General features: G+C 45.0%; 16 non-coding genes across 16 annotated transcripts; all 16 read left to right on the top strand.

Annotated features, from left to right (window-relative positions):
• Nucleotides 1-430: 430 nt before the first annotated feature.
• Trnat-cgu (transfer RNA threonine (anticodon CGU)) lies at nucleotides 431-503 on the top strand. The gene has a single exon. It is a non-coding gene; the product is annotated as a tRNA-Thr (tRNA).
• Nucleotides 504-815: 312 nt separating this feature from the next.
• On the top strand, nucleotides 816-887 carry Trnae-uuc (transfer RNA glutamic acid (anticodon UUC)). Its single transcript has one exon. It is a non-coding gene; the product is annotated as a tRNA-Glu (tRNA).
• Nucleotides 888-1,183: 296 nt separating this feature from the next.
• Trnak-uuu (transfer RNA lysine (anticodon UUU)) lies at nucleotides 1,184-1,256 on the top strand. The gene has a single exon. It is a non-coding gene; the product is annotated as a tRNA-Lys (tRNA).
• A 3,439-nt stretch (nucleotides 1,257-4,695) lies between these two features.
• Trnat-cgu (transfer RNA threonine (anticodon CGU)) lies at nucleotides 4,696-4,768 on the top strand. The gene has a single exon. It is a non-coding gene; the product is annotated as a tRNA-Thr (tRNA).
• Nucleotides 4,769-5,079: 311 nt separating this feature from the next.
• Nucleotides 5,080-5,151, top strand: Trnae-uuc (transfer RNA glutamic acid (anticodon UUC)). The gene has a single exon. It is a non-coding gene; the product is annotated as a tRNA-Glu (tRNA).
• A 296-nt stretch (nucleotides 5,152-5,447) lies between these two features.
• Trnak-uuu (transfer RNA lysine (anticodon UUU)) lies at nucleotides 5,448-5,520 on the top strand. Its single transcript has one exon. It is a non-coding gene; the product is annotated as a tRNA-Lys (tRNA).
• Nucleotides 5,521-8,957: 3,437 nt separating this feature from the next.
• On the top strand, nucleotides 8,958-9,030 carry Trnat-cgu (transfer RNA threonine (anticodon CGU)). Its single transcript has one exon. It is a non-coding gene; the product is annotated as a tRNA-Thr (tRNA).
• A 311-nt stretch (nucleotides 9,031-9,341) lies between these two features.
• Trnae-uuc (transfer RNA glutamic acid (anticodon UUC)) lies at nucleotides 9,342-9,413 on the top strand. The gene has a single exon. It is a non-coding gene; the product is annotated as a tRNA-Glu (tRNA).
• Nucleotides 9,414-9,709: 296 nt separating this feature from the next.
• Trnak-uuu (transfer RNA lysine (anticodon UUU)) lies at nucleotides 9,710-9,782 on the top strand. The gene has a single exon. It is a non-coding gene; the product is annotated as a tRNA-Lys (tRNA).
• A 3,437-nt stretch (nucleotides 9,783-13,219) lies between these two features.
• On the top strand, nucleotides 13,220-13,292 carry Trnat-cgu (transfer RNA threonine (anticodon CGU)). Its single transcript has one exon. It is a non-coding gene; the product is annotated as a tRNA-Thr (tRNA).
• A 311-nt stretch (nucleotides 13,293-13,603) lies between these two features.
• On the top strand, nucleotides 13,604-13,675 carry Trnae-uuc (transfer RNA glutamic acid (anticodon UUC)). The gene has a single exon. It is a non-coding gene; the product is annotated as a tRNA-Glu (tRNA).
• A 296-nt stretch (nucleotides 13,676-13,971) lies between these two features.
• Nucleotides 13,972-14,044, top strand: Trnak-uuu (transfer RNA lysine (anticodon UUU)). The gene has a single exon. It is a non-coding gene; the product is annotated as a tRNA-Lys (tRNA).
• A 3,437-nt stretch (nucleotides 14,045-17,481) lies between these two features.
• On the top strand, nucleotides 17,482-17,554 carry Trnat-cgu (transfer RNA threonine (anticodon CGU)). The gene has a single exon. It is a non-coding gene; the product is annotated as a tRNA-Thr (tRNA).
• A 311-nt stretch (nucleotides 17,555-17,865) lies between these two features.
• On the top strand, nucleotides 17,866-17,937 carry Trnae-uuc (transfer RNA glutamic acid (anticodon UUC)). The gene has a single exon. It is a non-coding gene; the product is annotated as a tRNA-Glu (tRNA).
• A 296-nt stretch (nucleotides 17,938-18,233) lies between these two features.
• Nucleotides 18,234-18,306, top strand: Trnak-uuu (transfer RNA lysine (anticodon UUU)). Its single transcript has one exon. It is a non-coding gene; the product is annotated as a tRNA-Lys (tRNA).
• A 3,437-nt stretch (nucleotides 18,307-21,743) lies between these two features.
• Nucleotides 21,744-21,816, top strand: Trnat-cgu (transfer RNA threonine (anticodon CGU)). The gene has a single exon. It is a non-coding gene; the product is annotated as a tRNA-Thr (tRNA).
• Nucleotides 21,817-21,893: the final 77 nt, after the last annotated feature.

Genomic DNA, 21,893 nt, shown 5'->3' with positions numbered 1-21,893 from the left:
GGTTGTTCACCTACCACGCGGGCGGCCCGGGTTCGATTCCCGGCCGATGCATCGTTTTTGCTGTTCTCGCTATAATGCCGCCGCGCCGATTGCTCGCTTGAGCTGCGTCAGCCACAGGAATGTGTAGCAGGATTCGCTGTGAGAAGAACCAAACGCGCAGCACGCAAGAGGCCGTACTTGGACGGTCGCGTGCTATTTCTGAACTCTAGCGTCGGCCTGGCCCTACAGGCCGCTGTGTCCAGGTGCCGCAAGGGCGATGTACTGTAACCTCAGGCAGTGCTGCTTTCCGTTGAAAAAGCTGCGGCAGCAGTTTAATCTAGCCCGTCGGGAAAGCACGTGTAGCAACACAGCAGATTCTTGAGAAAGCGCGAACTGTCTATCTCTAATATGTGGGACTTACCAAGTTTCCTGGGACGTTTTGTTGCAACGTGCCTCGGTAGCGCAGTAGGTAGCGCGTAAGTCTCGTAGTCTTAAGGTCGTGAGTTCGATCCTCACCCGGGGAATTTAATTTGCTGTACATAATGGCTGAATTAACGGCGTTGCTGTTGCTAGGGAACGAACTTAATTGTCGTTTGTTACCCCCAAGGAGTCCACGCCTCAGCGTCAAACATGTTTACTTCCAACTATGGCAAGGTACAACTTTGATCTTTCTCCTCCCTGTTATGATGCAAACGGCAATTAATAGTCAGTTTCGAGCTGTGCGCCATGCCAGTCTGCACGCACAAATACGCTCGCAAACAGGAGAACACCACTGAGTCCGGATTCAGCACGAAATGCGGGAGGAGAGGGAGTAAATCTCACGTTTATTGAGCAAATCCGGTGTGGTCTAGTGGCTAGGATACCTGGCTTTCACCCAGGAGGCCAGGGTTCGATTTCCGGTACCGGAAGGGAAGTTTTTGCGCACACGTCCCTCCATGTTTTGGCCTTCCAACCTTCGTTTGTCGCCCTCCTTCCGGAGCTTCAACCGAACGTAATCGGGGAAAACAGGCGCAAGATGCAATTACTGTCAGCACCGGGATAAAGGCAGAAGAGGCACTGGTCCGCTGTTGGGCTGCTACCAGCGTCAGTGGGAAGTCGGTGAAGTCGCCAGTTGCGCCAGAAGCCAGCAATTACCGTAGTACGCCTACACACGCGTTCCAATTATTCACATTGCTTGCAGCCGCTCCACCTACAACGGGCGTGAGCCCGCATAGCTCAGTCGGTAGAGCATTAGGCTTTTAACCTAAGGGTCCAGGGTTCGAGTCCATGTCCGGGCGAAGGTTTTTAACGCTTCCGTAATGGCTCGTCTCGTAGCGCTGGTAGCCCTGCCGTAATCAGTGCACAGAGTTCGTTTCCTGTCAACATTCTGCGCAGACCGGTTGGATTTTTCACGATTCGAGGGAAGCTTCAGATACGAGCAGTCGTGGCCGAGTGGTTACAGACCCAGTTTCTTGTTATAACTGAGTGGTTGAGAGTTTATGTTTTATGATGGATGATACGAATTCTTTAGTGACAGACATATCGAATAGTGCCTTCTTCAAAAATCTTAAGACGCTGTGGGCATAATGTGGGTTTAATGCAGAGGATGTTGCAAAAGCGTGGTGATGAGGTTAAGAAAGAAATTGAGGAGATGATCCAGAATATTATTTCTAGAGAGCAACAGAAGAAACATGAGATGCACGAAAGGCTGAATTCTTTATTGCATGAAGCTGACAAACTAAGTAAGGAACTTGAATTTCATTTTTATCCTGCATTATATGATACGCTGCCTTTATGTGAGGCTCTTACTAAGCTAGAGTGTGAAACAAGAAAACTTCAAGAGAAGAAGTGTGCGCTCATGAAAGAAATATTGGAGACTTCAAAGCAGGAGGCAGAACTGTGTTCAAGTCTTGGAGAAGCTACAGAGATTAAGGTAGAGGATGCTCTACCAACAAGTGATGAGATAGCCATTTTCAATCAAAGACTTTGAGTTCTGCAGTGACGAAAGAGTGCTGCTCAACAGGAAAGTGGAGTCCCTTCAAGTGTAATTAACAAAACGGAAGCATTCAGAGACATTAACAACACAAAACAACATATTACTCTAGAGACTTCAAAAATGCCAATGAAACCCCCTCGCAGTAACATTGGTATGGCAGTTCGTCTCAGGCGTAACTCATCTGAATTTACTGAATGCCAAGCAAATAAAAAACTTAAGCCTTCTTCTCTTCTTGATATGGACATACTATAAATGAAAACAAAAAAGAACCTTATTTGCTGCTCAGTGAATCTTAAGTTAGTGGAGTTGTATCATTGTCATTTTGTATTGTTTTTTAACTGGAGATATTTATTTATGACTGTTCCACATCCCAAAGTGATTTTTATTTTCTATAACTACCTTTAGACTTTGCAAATATTAGTCAGAATATGTTAAATACCAAAAAATTCACATGTTGGGTCTTCAAAGAAAGGGGGTCATCTTATATTCTGAGTTGTCTTATAGTGAGGTAAATACAGACACTTTTTATTATTATATTGATCTGTCTGAAGAAGTTAAGTACCATGCACGAGCTCATACTTGCTTTGAATTCTGCACCTCATGCAGTTGAAAAATTCCTCCTCATTTCCAGCACCTTCATTTGATTAGTTTCTCAAGTAATGAGGAAGCCTTTATTCCACTTTTCTCGCGTGTACTGAACAGTCTGCTGCTTCAGTCCATGAAATCTTCCCTGTGTTGCCCTGAAAGTTTAGCATGTAGAACTTAAAGCATTTAATTTATTCTTCATCTGACATCAGCTACGAAAATTAACTTGTGTGTTATTAGATTTTCTTTTTGTTGCACAGACTGTTGTGGTCTCTGCTTCAGGAATAACCATTAACTTACAATTATATGTGCGAACCAATTGTTAACTGCAGATTCATAGTCATGTTTCTCAACCATCACAGATATGATTTTGTATGCATTATTAATCGCTACAATTTACTGTTCTCATAGAATTAAGCAAACTTAATGACAGTAATAATTTATCCTCTTAACTCCCTACAGTGGATCAACAGGAATTGGACATCCAGTTTAAATGTGATGTATGTTCCTAAAAAAACAAGGGACACAGCGCATATTCCCATAGCTGGCAGCATGAAGAAAATTGCTGCCTGCTCACCACTAACCTTCCCACATTTGGCCAAGTTGATGCTGCTGCATCCTATCCCACCCTTTTGGAAACTAAGCAAAATTCACACCTAACTTCTCTGCATACTTCCAAAAAGGTCACCAGAAGTCCACAGTACAGCCAACAGCTAATACTAAGTATCAGAGATACTTCGTTGCACCTGTAAGACTTGGGTTAGTTCGCTAAATTCTCTCTAAAGGTGGACAAAATAATTTTTCAATCCATATTGCAGGTATGTAACACTATGCATTTAAGGGTTAAAATTGTGTTCTATTGTGTATTCTACTCCAGCAGTGTTTTACGTAAATGTATAGTATTTATGCTGTAGAGTGGTGTTTACAAACCCTACTTGATAACAGTGAATGTGCAATCAAGAAAATGTAACAAAAAATTAACATTTAATAATGTTTAATAAGATAAAAAAAAGTGGTTAAGGCGACTGACTAGAAATCAGATTCCCTCTGGGAGCGTAGGTTCGAGTCCTACCGACTGCGTCCGTTTTTTTTCTTTTTTTCTTTAGGAAGGAGGAGCAGAAAATTTCGCGGTTTGCGTGTCGTTTTGGCACCTCGCCACACCTCTCCTCTCACAGCCGTTTATAGCGCCTGTCCTTTTGATAAGGGCGAATTCCAAGCGTCAGCTTTCGCGTCAGCCGAGCAAAGTCGGGACAAGTCGGGACATACTACAGGATGGCCTGCTTGGAGCAACGACGGAAAGAAAACGTTAATTTAACAGCACACATACTCATACGCGAAAATTTGCGCCCGTTGCGGTGGCCGGGAATCGAACCCGGATCAACTGCTTGGAAGGCGTGATAGTAGCTGTAGGCGCTTTACGAGGTAGGAGGGTGCATCCACACGCATCCGGGTAGCGCCTCCACGCACGCTGCGTCTTTGGGCAAGACTCGTCGCCGCGGCCGCAACGTTACTCACACGATAGTGATGAGCGGTCGCTATAAGGCAGTGTAGTGGGGGACTCCGCGTGTGTAGCACTTTTTTCGGTCGTATCCGACGTCGCTGGGTGGCAATCCCACTTTCCCTGCAGACAGCTGCTCGGGAATGTGCTCGGCAAGCACGGACGTCATCGGACGCCCGCCCCCAACAAATGCAACTAACAAAATGAGAACAACAACTAAAAAAGTGGTAGGTTGTTCACCTACCACGCGGGCGGCCCGGGTTCGATTCCCGGCCGATGCATCGTTTTGCTGTTCTCGCTATAATGCCGCCGCGCCGATTGCTCGCTTGAGCTGCGTCAGCCACAGGAATGTGTAGCAGGATTCGCTGTGAGAAGAACCAAACGCGCAGCACGCAAGAGGCCGTACTTGGACGGTCGCGTGCTATTTCTGAACTCTAGCGTCGGCCTGGCCCTACAGGCCGCTGTGTCCAGGTGCCGCAAGGGCGATGTACTGTAACCTCAGGCAGTGCTGCTTTCCGTTGAAAAAGCTGCGGCAGCAGTTTAATCTAGCCCGTCGGGAAAGCACGTGTAGCAACACAGCAGATTCTTGAGAAAGCGCGAACTGTCTATCTCTAATATGTGGGACTTACCAAGTTTCCTGGGACGTTTGTTGCAACGTGCCTCGGTAGCGCAGTAGGTAGCGCGTAAGTCTCGTAGTCTTAAGGTCGTGAGTTCGATCCTCACCCGGGGAATTTAATTTGCTGTACATAATGGCTGAATTAACGGCGTTGCTGTTGCTAGGGAACGAACTTAATTGTCGTTTGTTACCCCCAAGGAGTCCACGCCTCAGCGTCAAAATGTTTACTTCCAACTATGGCAAGGTACAACTTTGATCTTTCTCCTCCCCTGTTATGATGCAAACGGCAATTAATAGTCAGTTTCGAGCTGTGCGCCATGCCAGTCTGCACGCACAAATACGCTCGCAAACAGAGAACACCACTGAGTCCGGATTCAGCACGAAATGCGGGAGGAGAGGGAGTAAATCTCACGTTTATTGAGCAAATCCGGTGTGGTCTAGTGGCTAGGATACCTGGCTTTCACCCAGGAGGCCAGGGTTCGATTTCCGGTACCGGAAGGGAAGTTTTTGCGCACACGTCCCTCCATGTTTTGGCCTTCCAACCTTCGTTTGTCGCCCTCCTTCCGGAGCTTCAACCGAACGTAATCGGGGAAAACAGGCGCAAGATGCAATTACTGTCAGCACCGGGATAAAGGCAGAAGAGGCACTGGTCCGCTGTTGGGCTGCTACCAGCGTCAGTGGGAAGTCGGTGAAGTCGCCAGTTGCGCCAGAAGCCAGCAATTACCGTAGTACGCCTACACACGCGTTCCAATTATTCACATTGCTTGCAGCCGCTCCACCTACAACGGGCGTGAGCCCGCATAGCTCAGTCGGTAGAGCATTAGGCTTTTAACCTAAGGGTCCAGGGTTCGAGTCCATGTCCGGGCGAAGGTTTTTAACGCTTCCGTAATGGCTCGTCTCGTAGCGCTGGTAGCCCTGCCGTAATCAGTGCACAGAGTTCGTTTCCTGTCAACATTCTGCGCAGACCGGTTGGATTTTTCACGATTCGAGGGAAGCTTCAGATACGAGCAGTCGTGGCCGAGTGGTTACAGACCCAGTTTCTTGTTATAACTGAGTGGTTGAGAGTTTATGTTTTATGATGGATGATACGAATTCTTTAGTGACAGACATATCGAATAGTGCCTTCTTCAAAAATCTTAAGACGCTGTGGGCATAATGTGGGTTTAATGCAGAGGATGTTGCAAAGCGTGGTGATGAGGTTAAGAAAGAAATTGAGGAGATGATCCAGAATATTATTTCTAGAGAGCAACAGAAGAAACATGAGATGCACGAAAGGCTGAATTCTTTATTGCATGAAGCTGACAAACTAAGTAAGGAACTTGAATTTCATTTTTATCCTGCATTATATGATACGCTGCCTTTATGTGAGGCTCTTACTAAGCTAGAGTGTGAAACAAGAAAACTTCAAGAGAAGAAGTGTGCGCTCATGAAAGAAATATTGGAGACTTCAAAGCAGGAGGCAGAACTGTGTTCAAGTCTTGGAGAAGCTACAGAGATTAAGGTAGAGGATGCTCTACCAACAAGTGATGAGATAGCCATTTTCAATCAAAGACTTTGAGTTCTGCAGTGACGAAAGAGTGCTGCTCAACAGGAAAGTGGAGTCCCTTCAAGTGTAATTAACAAAACGGAAGCATTCAGAGACATTAACAACACAAAACAACATATTACTCTAGAGACTTCAAAAATGCCAATGAAACCCCCTCGCAGTAACATTGGTATGGCAGTTCGTCTCAGGCGTAACTCATCTGAATTTACTGAATGCCAAGCAAATAAAAAACTTAAGCCTTCTTCTCTTCTTGATATGGACATACTATAAATGAAAACAAAAAAGAACCTTATTTGCTGCTCAGTGAATCTTAAGTTAGTGGAGTTGTATCATTGTCATTTTGTATTGTTTTTAACTGGAGATATTTATTTATGACTGTTCCACATCCCAAAGTGATTTTTATTTTCTATAACTACCTTTAGACTTTGCAAATATTAGTCAGAATATGTTAAATACCAAAAAATTCACATGTTGGGTCTTCAAAGAAAGGGGGTCATCTTATATTCTGAGTTGTCTTATAGTGAGGTAAATACAGACACTTTTTATTATTATATTGATCTGTCTGAAGAAGTTAAGTACCATGCACGAGCTCATACTTGCTTTGAATTCTGCACCTCATGCAGTTGAAAAATTCCTCCTCATTTCCAGCACCTTCATTTGATTAGTTTCTCAAGTAATGAGGAAGCCTTTATTCCACTTTTCTCGCGTGTACTGAACAGTCTGCTGCTTCAGTCCATGAAATCTTCCCTGTGTTGCCCTGAAAGTTTAGCATGTAGAACTTAAAGCATTTAATTTATTCTTCATCTGACATCAGCTACGAAAATTAACTTGTGTGTTATTAGATTTTCTTTTTGTTGCACAGACTGTTGTGGTCTCTGCTTCAGGAATAACCATTAACTTACAATTATATGTGCGAACCAATTGTTAACTGCAGATTCATAGTCATGTTTCTCAACCATCACAGATATGATTTTGTATGCATTATTAATCGCTACAATTTACTGTTCTCATAGAATTAAGCAAACTTAATGACAGTAATAATTTATCCTCTTAACTCCCTACAGTGGATCAACAGGAATTGGACATCCAGTTTAAATGTGATGTATGTTCCTAAAAAAACAAGGGACACAGCGCATATTCCCATAGCTGGCAGCATGAAGAAAATTGCTGCCTGCTCACCACTAACCTTCCCACATTTGGCCAAGTTGATGCTGCTGCATCCTATCCCACCCTTTTGGAAACTAAGCAAAATTCACACCTAACTTCTCTGCATACTTCCAAAAAGGTCACCAGAAGTCCACAGTACAGCCAACAGCTAATACTAAGTATCAGAGATACTTCGTTGCACCTGTAAGACTTGGGTTAGTTCGCTAAATTCTCTCTAAAGGTGGACAAAATAATTTTTCAATCCATATTGCAGGTATGTAACACTATGCATTTAAGGGTTAAAATTGTGTTCTATTGTGTATTCTACTCCAGCAGTGTTTTACGTAAATGTATAGTATTTATGCTGTAGAGTGGTGTTTACAAACCCTACTTGATAACAGTGAATGTGCAATCAAGAAAATGTAACAAAAAATTAACATTTAATAATGTTTAATAAGATAAAAAAAAGTGGTTAAGGCGACTGACTAGAAATCAGATTCCCTCTGGGAGCGTAGGTTCGAGTCCTACCGACTGCGTCCGTTTTTTTTCTTTTTTTCTTTAGGAAGGAGGAGCAGAAAATTTCGCGGTTTGCGTGTCGTTTTGGCACCTCGCCACACCTCTCCTCTCACAGCCGTTTATAGCGCCTGTCCTTTTGATAAGGGCGAATTCCAAGCGTCAGCTTTCGCGTCAGCCGAGCAAAGTCGGGACAAGTCGGGACATACTACAGGATGGCCTGCTTGGAGCAACGACGGAAAGAAAACGTTAATTTAACAGCACACATACTCATACGCGAAAATTTGCGCCCGTTGCGGTGGCCGGGAATCGAACCCGGATCAACTGCTTGGAAGGCGTGATAGTAGCTGTAGGCGCTTTACGAGGTAGGAGGGTGCATCCACACGCATCCGGGTAGCGCCTCCACGCACGCTGCGTCTTTGGGCAAGACTCGTCGCCGCGGCCGCAACGTTACTCACACGATAGTGATGAGCGGTCGCTATAAGGCAGTGTAGTGGGGGACTCCGCGTGTGTAGCACTTTTTTCGGTCGTATCCGACGTCGCTGGGTGGCAATCCCACTTTCCCTGCAGACAGCTGCTCGGGAATGTGCTCGGCAAGCACGGACGTCATCGGACGCCCGCCCCCAACAAATGCAACTAACAAAATGAGAACAACAACTAAAAAAGTGGTAGGTTGTTCACCTACCACGCGGGCGGCCCGGGTTCGATTCCCGGCCGATGCATCGTTTTGCTGTTCTCGCTATAATGCCGCCGCGCCGATTGCTCGCTTGAGCTGCGTCAGCCACAGGAATGTGTAGCAGGATTCGCTGTGAGAAGAACCAAACGCGCAGCACGCAAGAGGCCGTACTTGGACGGTCGCGTGCTATTTCTGAACTCTAGCGTCGGCCTGGCCCTACAGGCCGCTGTGTCCAGGTGCCGCAAGGGCGATGTACTGTAACCTCAGGCAGTGCTGCTTTCCGTTGAAAAAGCTGCGGCAGCAGTTTAATCTAGCCCGTCGGGAAAGCACGTGTAGCAACACAGCAGATTCTTGAGAAAGCGCGAACTGTCTATCTCTAATATGTGGGACTTACCAAGTTTCCTGGGACGTTTGTTGCAACGTGCCTCGGTAGCGCAGTAGGTAGCGCGTAAGTCTCGTAGTCTTAAGGTCGTGAGTTCGATCCTCACCCGGGGAATTTAATTTGCTGTACATAATGGCTGAATTAACGGCGTTGCTGTTGCTAGGGAACGAACTTAATTGTCGTTTGTTACCCCCAAGGAGTCCACGCCTCAGCGTCAAAATGTTTACTTCCAACTATGGCAAGGTACAACTTTGATCTTTCTCCTCCCCTGTTATGATGCAAACGGCAATTAATAGTCAGTTTCGAGCTGTGCGCCATGCCAGTCTGCACGCACAAATACGCTCGCAAACAGAGAACACCACTGAGTCCGGATTCAGCACGAAATGCGGGAGGAGAGGGAGTAAATCTCACGTTTATTGAGCAAATCCGGTGTGGTCTAGTGGCTAGGATACCTGGCTTTCACCCAGGAGGCCAGGGTTCGATTTCCGGTACCGGAAGGGAAGTTTTTGCGCACACGTCCCTCCATGTTTTGGCCTTCCAACCTTCGTTTGTCGCCCTCCTTCCGGAGCTTCAACCGAACGTAATCGGGGAAAACAGGCGCAAGATGCAATTACTGTCAGCACCGGGATAAAGGCAGAAGAGGCACTGGTCCGCTGTTGGGCTGCTACCAGCGTCAGTGGGAAGTCGGTGAAGTCGCCAGTTGCGCCAGAAGCCAGCAATTACCGTAGTACGCCTACACACGCGTTCCAATTATTCACATTGCTTGCAGCCGCTCCACCTACAACGGGCGTGAGCCCGCATAGCTCAGTCGGTAGAGCATTAGGCTTTTAACCTAAGGGTCCAGGGTTCGAGTCCATGTCCGGGCGAAGGTTTTTAACGCTTCCGTAATGGCTCGTCTCGTAGCGCTGGTAGCCCTGCCGTAATCAGTGCACAGAGTTCGTTTCCTGTCAACATTCTGCGCAGACCGGTTGGATTTTTCACGATTCGAGGGAAGCTTCAGATACGAGCAGTCGTGGCCGAGTGGTTACAGACCCAGTTTCTTGTTATAACTGAGTGGTTGAGAGTTTATGTTTTATGATGGATGATACGAATTCTTTAGTGACAGACATATCGAATAGTGCCTTCTTCAAAAATCTTAAGACGCTGTGGGCATAATGTGGGTTTAATGCAGAGGATGTTGCAAAGCGTGGTGATGAGGTTAAGAAAGAAATTGAGGAGATGATCCAGAATATTATTTCTAGAGAGCAACAGAAGAAACATGAGATGCACGAAAGGCTGAATTCTTTATTGCATGAAGCTGACAAACTAAGTAAGGAACTTGAATTTCATTTTTATCCTGCATTATATGATACGCTGCCTTTATGTGAGGCTCTTACTAAGCTAGAGTGTGAAACAAGAAAACTTCAAGAGAAGAAGTGTGCGCTCATGAAAGAAATATTGGAGACTTCAAAGCAGGAGGCAGAACTGTGTTCAAGTCTTGGAGAAGCTACAGAGATTAAGGTAGAGGATGCTCTACCAACAAGTGATGAGATAGCCATTTTCAATCAAAGACTTTGAGTTCTGCAGTGACGAAAGAGTGCTGCTCAACAGGAAAGTGGAGTCCCTTCAAGTGTAATTAACAAAACGGAAGCATTCAGAGACATTAACAACACAAAACAACATATTACTCTAGAGACTTCAAAAATGCCAATGAAACCCCCTCGCAGTAACATTGGTATGGCAGTTCGTCTCAGGCGTAACTCATCTGAATTTACTGAATGCCAAGCAAATAAAAAACTTAAGCCTTCTTCTCTTCTTGATATGGACATACTATAAATGAAAACAAAAAAGAACCTTATTTGCTGCTCAGTGAATCTTAAGTTAGTGGAGTTGTATCATTGTCATTTTGTATTGTTTTTAACTGGAGATATTTATTTATGACTGTTCCACATCCCAAAGTGATTTTTATTTTCTATAACTACCTTTAGACTTTGCAAATATTAGTCAGAATATGTTAAATACCAAAAAATTCACATGTTGGGTCTTCAAAGAAAGGGGGTCATCTTATATTCTGAGTTGTCTTATAGTGAGGTAAATACAGACACTTTTTATTATTATATTGATCTGTCTGAAGAAGTTAAGTACCATGCACGAGCTCATACTTGCTTTGAATTCTGCACCTCATGCAGTTGAAAAATTCCTCCTCATTTCCAGCACCTTCATTTGATTAGTTTCTCAAGTAATGAGGAAGCCTTTATTCCACTTTTCTCGCGTGTACTGAACAGTCTGCTGCTTCAGTCCATGAAATCTTCCCTGTGTTGCCCTGAAAGTTTAGCATGTAGAACTTAAAGCATTTAATTTATTCTTCATCTGACATCAGCTACGAAAATTAACTTGTGTGTTATTAGATTTTCTTTTTGTTGCACAGACTGTTGTGGTCTCTGCTTCAGGAATAACCATTAACTTACAATTATATGTGCGAACCAATTGTTAACTGCAGATTCATAGTCATGTTTCTCAACCATCACAGATATGATTTTGTATGCATTATTAATCGCTACAATTTACTGTTCTCATAGAATTAAGCAAACTTAATGACAGTAATAATTTATCCTCTTAACTCCCTACAGTGGATCAACAGGAATTGGACATCCAGTTTAAATGTGATGTATGTTCCTAAAAAAACAAGGGACACAGCGCATATTCCCATAGCTGGCAGCATGAAGAAAATTGCTGCCTGCTCACCACTAACCTTCCCACATTTGGCCAAGTTGATGCTGCTGCATCCTATCCCACCCTTTTGGAAACTAAGCAAAATTCACACCTAACTTCTCTGCATACTTCCAAAAAGGTCACCAGAAGTCCACAGTACAGCCAACAGCTAATACTAAGTATCAGAGATACTTCGTTGCACCTGTAAGACTTGGGTTAGTTCGCTAAATTCTCTCTAAAGGTGGACAAAATAATTTTTCAATCCATATTGCAGGTATGTAACACTATGCATTTAAGGGTTAAAATTGTGTTCTATTGTGTATTCTACTCCAGCAGTGTTTTACGTAAATGTATAGTATTTATGCTGTAGAGTGGTGTTTACAAACCCTACTTGATAACAGTGAATGTGCAATCAAGAAAATGTAACAAAAAATTAACATTTAATAATGTTTAATAAGATAAAAAAAAGTGGTTAAGGCGACTGACTAGAAATCAGATTCCCTCTGGGAGCGTAGGTTCGAGTCCTACCGACTGCGTCCGTTTTTTTTCTTTTTTTCTTTAGGAAGGAGGAGCAGAAAATTTCGCGGTTTGCGTGTCGTTTTGGCACCTCGCCACACCTCTCCTCTCACAGCCGTTTATAGCGCCTGTCCTTTTGATAAGGGCGAATTCCAAGCGTCAGCTTTCGCGTCAGCCGAGCAAAGTCGGGACAAGTCGGGACATACTACAGGATGGCCTGCTTGGAGCAACGACGGAAAGAAAACGTTAATTTAACAGCACACATACTCATACGCGAAAATTTGCGCCCGTTGCGGTGGCCGGGAATCGAACCCGGATCAACTGCTTGGAAGGCGTGATAGTAGCTGTAGGCGCTTTACGAGGTAGGAGGGTGCATCCACACGCATCCGGGTAGCGCCTCCACGCACGCTGCGTCTTTGGGCAAGACTCGTCGCCGCGGCCGCAACGTTACTCACACGATAGTGATGAGCGGTCGCTATAAGGCAGTGTAGTGGGGGACTCCGCGTGTGTAGCACTTTTTTCGGTCGTATCCGACGTCGCTGGGTGGCAATCCCACTTTCCCTGCAGACAGCTGCTCGGGAATGTGCTCGGCAAGCACGGACGTCATCGGACGCCCGCCCCCAACAAATGCAACTAACAAAATGAGAACAACAACTAAAAAAGTGGTAGGTTGTTCACCTACCACGCGGGCGGCCCGGGTTCGATTCCCGGCCGATGCATCGTTTTGCTGTTCTCGCTATAATGCCGCCGCGCCGATTGCTCGCTTGAGCTGCGTCAGCCACAGGAATGTGTAGCAGGATTCGCTGTGAGAAGAACCAAACGCGCAGCACGCAAGAGGCCGTACTTGGACGGTCGCGTGCTATTTCTGAACTCTAGCGTCGGCCTGGCCCTACAGGCCGCTGTGTCCAGGTGCCGCAAGGGCGATGTACTGTAACCTCAGGCAGTGCTGCTTTCCGTTGAAAAAGCTGCGGCAGCAGTTTAATCTAGCCCGTCGGGAAAGCACGTGTAGCAACACAGCAGATTCTTGAGAAAGCGCGAACTGTCTATCTCTAATATGTGGGACTTACCAAGTTTCCTGGGACGTTTGTTGCAACGTGCCTCGGTAGCGCAGTAGGTAGCGCGTAAGTCTCGTAGTCTTAAGGTCGTGAGTTCGATCCTCACCTGGGGAATTTAATTTGCTGTACATAATGGCTGAATTAACGGCGTTGCTGTTGCTAGGGAACGAACTTAATTGTCGTTTGTTACCCCCAAGGAGTCCACGCCTCAGCGTCAAAATGTTTACTTCCAACTATGGCAAGGTACAACTTTGATCTTTCTCCTCCCCTGTTATGATGCAAACGGCAATTAATAGTCAGTTTCGAGCTGTGCGCCATGCCAGTCTGCACGCACAAATACGCTCGCAAACAGAGAACACCACTGAGTCCGGATTCAGCACGAAATGCGGGAGGAGAGGGAGTAAATCTCACGTTTATTGAGCAAATCCGGTGTGGTCTAGTGGCTAGGATACCTGGCTTTCACCCAGGAGGCCAGGGTTCGATTTCCGGTACCGGAAGGGAAGTTTTTGCGCACACGTCCCTCCATGTTTTGGCCTTCCAACCTTCGTTTGTCGCCCTCCTTCCGGAGCTTCAACCGAACGTAATCGGGGAAAACAGGCGCAAGATGCAATTACTGTCAGCACCGGGATAAAGGCAGAAGAGGCACTGGTCCGCTGTTGGGCTGCTACCAGCGTCAGTGGGAAGTCGGTGAAGTCGCCAGTTGCGCCAGAAGCCAGCAATTACCGTAGTACGCCTACACACGCGTTCCAATTATTCACATTGCTTGCAGCCGCTCCACCTACAACGGGCGTGAGCCCGCATAGCTCAGTCGGTAGAGCATTAGGCTTTTAACCTAAGGGTCCAGGGTTCGAGTCCATGTCCGGGCGAAGGTTTTTAACGCTTCCGTAATGGCTCGTCTCGTAGCGCTGGTAGCCCTGCCGTAATCAGTGCACAGAGTTCGTTTCCTGTCAACATTCTGCGCAGACCGGTTGGATTTTTCACGATTCGAGGGAAGCTTCAGATACGAGCAGTCGTGGCCGAGTGGTTACAGACCCAGTTTCTTGTTATAACTGAGTGGTTGAGAGTTTATGTTTTATGATGGATGATACGAATTCTTTAGTGACAGACATATCGAATAGTGCCTTCTTCAAAAATCTTAAGACGCTGTGGGCATAATGTGGGTTTAATGCAGAGGATGTTGCAAAGCGTGGTGATGAGGTTAAGAAAGAAATTGAGGAGATGATCCAGAATATTATTTCTAGAGAGCAACAGAAGAAACATGAGATGCACGAAAGGCTGAATTCTTTATTGCATGAAGCTGACAAACTAAGTAAGGAACTTGAATTTCATTTTTATCCTGCATTATATGATACGCTGCCTTTATGTGAGGCTCTTACTAAGCTAGAGTGTGAAACAAGAAAACTTCAAGAGAAGAAGTGTGCGCTCATGAAAGAAATATTGGAGACTTCAAAGCAGGAGGCAGAACTGTGTTCAAGTCTTGGAGAAGCTACAGAGATTAAGGTAGAGGATGCTCTACCAACAAGTGATGAGATAGCCATTTTCAATCAAAGACTTTGAGTTCTGCAGTGACGAAAGAGTGCTGCTCAACAGGAAAGTGGAGTCCCTTCAAGTGTAATTAACAAAACGGAAGCATTCAGAGACATTAACAACACAAAACAACATATTACTCTAGAGACTTCAAAAATGCCAATGAAACCCCCTCGCAGTAACATTGGTATGGCAGTTCGTCTCAGGCGTAACTCATCTGAATTTACTGAATGCCAAGCAAATAAAAAACTTAAGCCTTCTTCTCTTCTTGATATGGACATACTATAAATGAAAACAAAAAAGAACCTTATTTGCTGCTCAGTGAATCTTAAGTTAGTGGAGTTGTATCATTGTCATTTTGTATTGTTTTTAACTGGAGATATTTATTTATGACTGTTCCACATCCCAAAGTGATTTTTATTTTCTATAACTACCTTTAGACTTTGCAAATATTAGTCAGAATATGTTAAATACCAAAAAATTCACATGTTGGGTCTTCAAAGAAAGGGGGTCATCTTATATTCTGAGTTGTCTTATAGTGAGGTAAATACAGACACTTTTTATTATTATATTGATCTGTCTGAAGAAGTTAAGTACCATGCACGAGCTCATACTTGCTTTGAATTCTGCACCTCATGCAGTTGAAAAATTCCTCCTCATTTCCAGCACCTTCATTTGATTAGTTTCTCAAGTAATGAGGAAGCCTTTATTCCACTTTTCTCGCGTGTACTGAACAGTCTGCTGCTTCAGTCCATGAAATCTTCCCTGTGTTGCCCTGAAAGTTTAGCATGTAGAACTTAAAGCATTTAATTTATTCTTCATCTGACATCAGCTACGAAAATTAACTTGTGTGTTATTAGATTTTCTTTTTGTTGCACAGACTGTTGTGGTCTCTGCTTCAGGAATAACCATTAACTTACAATTATATGTGCGAACCAATTGTTAACTGCAGATTCATAGTCATGTTTCTCAACCATCACAGATATGATTTTGTATGCATTATTAATCGCTACAATTTACTGTTCTCATAGAATTAAGCAAACTTAATGACAGTAATAATTTATCCTCTTAACTCCCTACAGTGGATCAACAGGAATTGGACATCCAGTTTAAATGTGATGTATGTTCCTAAAAAAACAAGGGACACAGCGCATATTCCCATAGCTGGCAGCATGAAGAAAATTGCTGCCTGCTCACCACTAACCTTCCCACATTTGGCCAAGTTGATGCTGCTGCATCCTATCCCACCCTTTTGGAAACTAAGCAAAATTCACACCTAACTTCTCTGCATACTTCCAAAAAGGTCACCAGAAGTCCACAGTACAGCCAACAGCTAATACTAAGTATCAGAGATACTTCGTTGCACCTGTAAGACTTGGGTTAGTTCGCTAAATTCTCTCTAAAGGTGGACAAAATAATTTTTCAATCCATATTGCAGGTATGTAACACTATGCATTTAAGGGTTAAAATTGTGTTCTATTGTGTATTCTACTCCAGCAGTGTTTTACGTAAATGTATAGTATTTATGCTGTAGAGTGGTGTTTACAAACCCTACTTGATAACAGTGAATGTGCAATCAAGAAAATGTAACAAAAAATTAACATTTAATAATGTTTAATAAGATAAAAAAAAGTGGTTAAGGCGACTGACTAGAAATCAGATTCCCTCTGGGAGCGTAGGTTCGAGTCCTACCGACTGCGTCCGTTTTTTTTCTTTTTTTCTTTAGGAAGGAGGAGCAGAAAATTTCGCGGTTTGCGTGTCGTTTTGGCACCTCGCCACACCTCTCCTCTCACAGCCGTTTATAGCGCCTGTCCTTTTGATAAGGGCGAATTCCAAGCGTCAGCTTTCGCGTCAGCCGAGCAAAGTCGGGACAAGTCGGGACATACTACAGGATGGCCTGCTTGGAGCAACGACGGAAAGAAAACGTTAATTTAACAGCACACATACTCATACGCGAAAATTTGCGCCCGTTGCGGTGGCCGGGAATCGAACCCGGATCAACTGCTTGGAAGGCGTGATAGTAGCTGTAGGCGCTTTACGAGGTAGGAGGGTGCATCCACACGCATCCGGGTAGCGCCTCCACGCACGCTGCGTCTTTGGGCAAGACTCGTCGCCGCGGCCGCAACGTTACTCACACGATAGTGATGAGCGGTCGCTATAAGGCAGTGTAGTGGGGGACTCCGCGTGTGTAGCACTTTTTTCGGTCGTATCCGACGTCGCTGGGTGGCAATCCCACTTTCCCTGCAGACAGCTGCTCGGGAATGTGCTCGGCAAGCACGGACGTCATCGGACGCCCGCCCCCAACAAATGCAACTAACAAAATGAGAACAACAACTAAAAAAGTGGTAGGTTGTTCACCTACCACGCGGGCGGCCCGGGTTCGATTCCCGGCCGATGCATCGTTTTGCTGTTCTCGCTATAATGCCGCCGCGCCGATTGCTCGCTTGAGCTGCGTCAGCCACAGGAATGTGTAGCAGGATTCGCTGTGAGAAGAACCAAACGCGCAGCACGCAAGAGGCCGTACTTGGACGGTCGCGTGCTATTTCTGAACTCTAGCGTCGGCCTGGCCCTACAGGCCGCTGTGTCCAGGTGCCGCAAGGGCGATGTACTGTAACCTCAGGCAGTGCTGCTTTCCGTTGAAAAAGCTGCGGCAGCAGTTTAATCTAGCCCGTCGGGAAAGCACGTGTAGCAACACAGCAGATTCTTGAGAAAGCGCGAACTGTCTATCTCTAATATGTGGGACTTACCAAGTTTCCTGGGACGTTTGTTGCAACGTGCCTCGGTAGCGCAGTAGGTAGCGCGTAAGTCTCGTAGTCTTAAGGTCGTGAGTTCGATCCTCACCCGGGGAATTTAATTTGCTGTACATAATGGCTGAATTAACGGCGTTGCTGTTGCTAGGGAACGAACTTAATTGTCGTTTGTTACCCCCAAGGAGTCCACGCCTCAGCGTCAAAATGTTTACTTCCAACTATGGCAAGGTACAACTTTGATCTTTCTCCTCCCCTGTTATGATGCAAACGGCAATTAATAGTCAGTTTCGAGCTGTGCGCCATGCCAGTCTGCACGCACAAATACGCTCGCAAACAGAGAACACCACTGAGTCCGGATTCAGCACGAAATGCGGGAGGAGAGGGAGTAAATCTCACGTTTATTGAGCAAATCCGGTGTGGTCTAGTGGCTAGGATACCTGGCTTTCACCCAGGAGGCCAGGGTTCGATTTCCGGTACCGGAAGGGAAGTTTTTGCGCACACGTCCCTCCATGTTTTGGCCTTCCAACCTTCGTTTGTCGCCCTCCTTCCGGAGCTTCAACCGAACGTAATCGGGGAAAACAGGCGCAAGATGCAATTACTGTCAGCACCGGGATAAAGGCAGAAGAGGCACTGGTCCGCTGTTGGGCTGCTACCAGCGTCAGTGGGAAGTCGGTGAAGTCGCCAGTTGCGCCAGAAGCCAGCAATTACCGTAGTACGCCTACACACGCGTTCCAATTATTCACATTGCTTGCAGCCGCTCCACCTACAACGGGCGTGAGCCCGCATAGCTCAGTCGGTAGAGCATTAGGCTTTTAACCTAAGGGTCCAGGGTTCGAGTCCATGTCCGGGCGAAGGTTTTTAACGCTTCCGTAATGGCTCGTCTCGTAGCGCTGGTAGCCCTGCCGTAATCAGTGCACAGAGTTCGTTTCCTGTCAACATTCTGCGCAGACCGGTTGGATTTTTCACGATTCGAGGGAAGCTTCAGATACGAGCAGTCGTGGCCGAGTGGTTACAGACCCAGTTTCTTGTTATAACTGAGTGGTTGAGAGTTTATGTTTTATGATGGATGATACGAATTCTTTAGTGACAGACATATCGAATAGTGCCTTCTTCAAAAATCTTAAGACGCTGTGGGCATAATGTGGGTTTAATGCAGAGGATGTTGCAAAGCGTGGTGATGAGGTTAAGAAAGAAATTGAGGAGATGATCCAGAATATTATTTCTAGAGAGCAACAGAAGAAACATGAGATGCACGAAAGGCTGAATTCTTTATTGCATGAAGCTGACAAACTAAGTAAGGAACTTGAATTTCATTTTTATCCTGCATTATATGATACGCTGCCTTTATGTGAGGCTCTTACTAAGCTAGAGTGTGAAACAAGAAAACTTCAAGAGAAGAAGTGTGCGCTCATGAAAGAAATATTGGAGACTTCAAAGCAGGAGGCAGAACTGTGTTCAAGTCTTGGAGAAGCTACAGAGATTAAGGTAGAGGATGCTCTACCAACAAGTGATGAGATAGCCATTTTCAATCAAAGACTTTGAGTTCTGCAGTGACGAAAGAGTGCTGCTCAACAGGAAAGTGGAGTCCCTTCAAGTGTAATTAACAAAACGGAAGCATTCAGAGACATTAACAACACAAAACAACATATTACTCTAGAGACTTCAAAAATGCCAATGAAACCCCCTCGCAGTAACATTGGTATGGCAGTTCGTCTCAGGCGTAACTCATCTGAATTTACTGAATGCCAAGCAAATAAAAAACTTAAGCCTTCTTCTCTTCTTGATATGGACATACTATAAATGAAAACAAAAAAGAACCTTATTTGCTGCTCAGTGAATCTTAAGTTAGTGGAGTTGTATCATTGTCATTTTGTATTGTTTTTAACTGGAGATATTTATTTATGACTGTTCCACATCCCAAAGTGATTTTTATTTTCTATAACTACCTTTAGACTTTGCAAATATTAGTCAGAATATGTTAAATACCAAAAAATTCACATGTTGGGTCTTCAAAGAAAGGGGGTCATCTTATATTCTGAGTTGTCTTATAGTGAGGTAAATACAGACACTTTTTATTATTATATTGATCTGTCTGAAGAAGTTAAGTACCATGCACGAGCTCATACTTGCTTTGAATTCTGCACCTCATGCAGTTGAAAAATTCCCTTCCTCATTTCCAGCACCTTCATTTGATTAGTTTCTCAAGTAATGAGGAAGCCTTTATTCCACTTTTCTCGCGTGTACTGAACAGTCTGCTGCTTCAGTCCATGAAATCTTCCCTGTGTTGCCCTGAAAGTTTAGCATGTAGAACTTAAAGCATTTAATTTATTCTTCATCTGACATCAGCTACGAAAATTAACTTGTGTGTTATTAGATTTTCTTTTTGTTGCACAGACTGTTGTGGTCTCTGCTTCAGGAATAACCATTAACTTACAATTATATGTGCGAACCAATTGTTAACTGCAGATTCATAGTCATGTTTCTCAACCATCACAGATATGATTTTGTATGCATTATTAATCGCTACAATTTACTGTTCTCATAGAATTAAGCAAACTTAATGACAGTAATAATTTATCCTCTTAACTCCCTACAGTGGATCAACAGGAATTGGACATCCAGTTTAAATGTGATGTATGTTCCTAAAAAAACAAGGGACACAGCGCATATTCCCATAGCTGGCAGCATGAAGAAAATTGCTGCCTGCTCACCACTAACCTTCCCACATTTGGCCAAGTTGATGCTGCTGCATCCTATCCCACCCTTTTGGAAACTAAGCAAAATTCACACCTAACTTCTCTGCATACTTCCAAAAAGGTCACCAGAAGTCCACAGTACAGCCAACAGCTAATACTAAGTATCAGAGATACTTCGTTGCACCTGTAAGACTTGGGTTAGTTCGCTAAATTCTAGGTGGACAAAATAATTTTTCAATCCATATTGCAGGTATGTAACACTATGCATTTAAGGGTTAAAATTGTGTTCTATTGTGTATTCTACTCCAGCAGTGTTTTACGTAAATGTATAGTATTTATGCTGTAGAGTGGTGTTTACAAACCCTACATGATAACAGTGAATGTGCAATCAAGAAAATGTAACAAAAAATTAACATTAATAATGTTTAATAAGATAAAAAAAAGTGGTTAAGGCGACTGACTAGAAATCAGATTCCCTCTGGGAGCGTAGGTTCGAGTCCTACCGACTGCGTCCGTTTTTTTTCTTTTTTTCTTTAGGAAGGAGGAGCAGAAAAATTTCGCGGTTTGCGTGTCGTTTTGGCACCTCGCCACACCTCTCCTCTCACAGCCGTTTTTATAGCGCCTGTCCTTTTGATAAGGCGAATTCCAAGCGTCAGCTTTCGCGTCAGCCGAGCAAAGTCGGGACAAGTCGGGACATACTACAGGATGGCCTGCTTCTTGGAGCAACGACGGAAAGAAAACGTTAATTTAACAGCACACATACTCATACGCGAAAATTTGCGCCCGTTGCGGTGGCCGGGAATCGAACCCGGATCAACTGCTTGGAAGGCGTGATAGTAGCTGTAGGCGCTTTACGAGGTAGGAGGGTGCATCCACACGCATCCGGGTAGCGCCTCCACGCACGCTGCGTCTTTGGGCAAGACTCGTCGCCGCGGCCGCAACGTTACTCACACGATAGTGATGAGCGGTCGCTATAAGGCAGTGTAGTGGGGGACTCCGCGTGTGTAGCACTTTTTTCGGTCGTATCCGACGTCGCTGGGTGGCAATCCCACTTTCCCTGCAGACAGCTGCTCGGGAATGTGCTCGGCAAGCACGGACGTCATCGGACGCCCGCCCCCAACAAATGCAACTAACAAAATGAGAACAACAACTAAAAAAGTGGTAGGTTGTTCACCTACCACGCGGGCGGCCCGGGTTCGATTCCCGGCCGATGCATCGTTTTGCTGTTCTCGCTATAATGCCGCCGCGCCGATTGCTCGCTTGAGCTGCGTCAGCCACAGGAATGTGTAGCAGGATTCGCTGTGAGAAGAACCAAACGCGCAGCACGCAAGAGGCCGTACTTGGACGGTCGCGTGCTATTTCTGAACTCTAGCGTCGGCCTGGCCCTACAGGCCGCTGTGTCCAGGTGCCGCAAGGGCGATGTACTGTAACCTCAGGCAGTGCTGCTTTCCGTTGAAAAAGCTGCGGCAGCAGTTTAATCTAGCCCGTCGGGAAAGCACGTGTAGCAACACAGCAGATTCTTGAGAAAGCGCGAACTGTCTATCTCTAATATGTGGGACTTACCAAGTTTCCTGGGACGTTTGTTGCAACGTGCCTCGGTAGCGCAGTAGGTAGCGCGTAAGTCTCGTAGTCTTAAGGTCGTGAGTTCGATCCTCACCCGGGGAATTTAATTTGCTGTACATAATGGCTGAATTAACGGCGTTGCTGTTGCTAGGGAACGAACTTAATTGTCGTTTGTTACC

This window comes from Schistocerca cancellata, unplaced genomic scaffold (genome assembly GCF_023864275.1).
Source record: "Schistocerca cancellata isolate TAMUIC-IGC-003103 unplaced genomic scaffold, iqSchCanc2.1 HiC_scaffold_177, whole genome shotgun sequence".
Lineage (NCBI taxonomy): Eukaryota > Metazoa > Arthropoda > Insecta > Orthoptera > Acrididae > Schistocerca > Schistocerca cancellata.
Note: the sequence above shows the minus strand (reverse complement) of the source record. Positions and strands in the feature narration are given on the sequence as shown.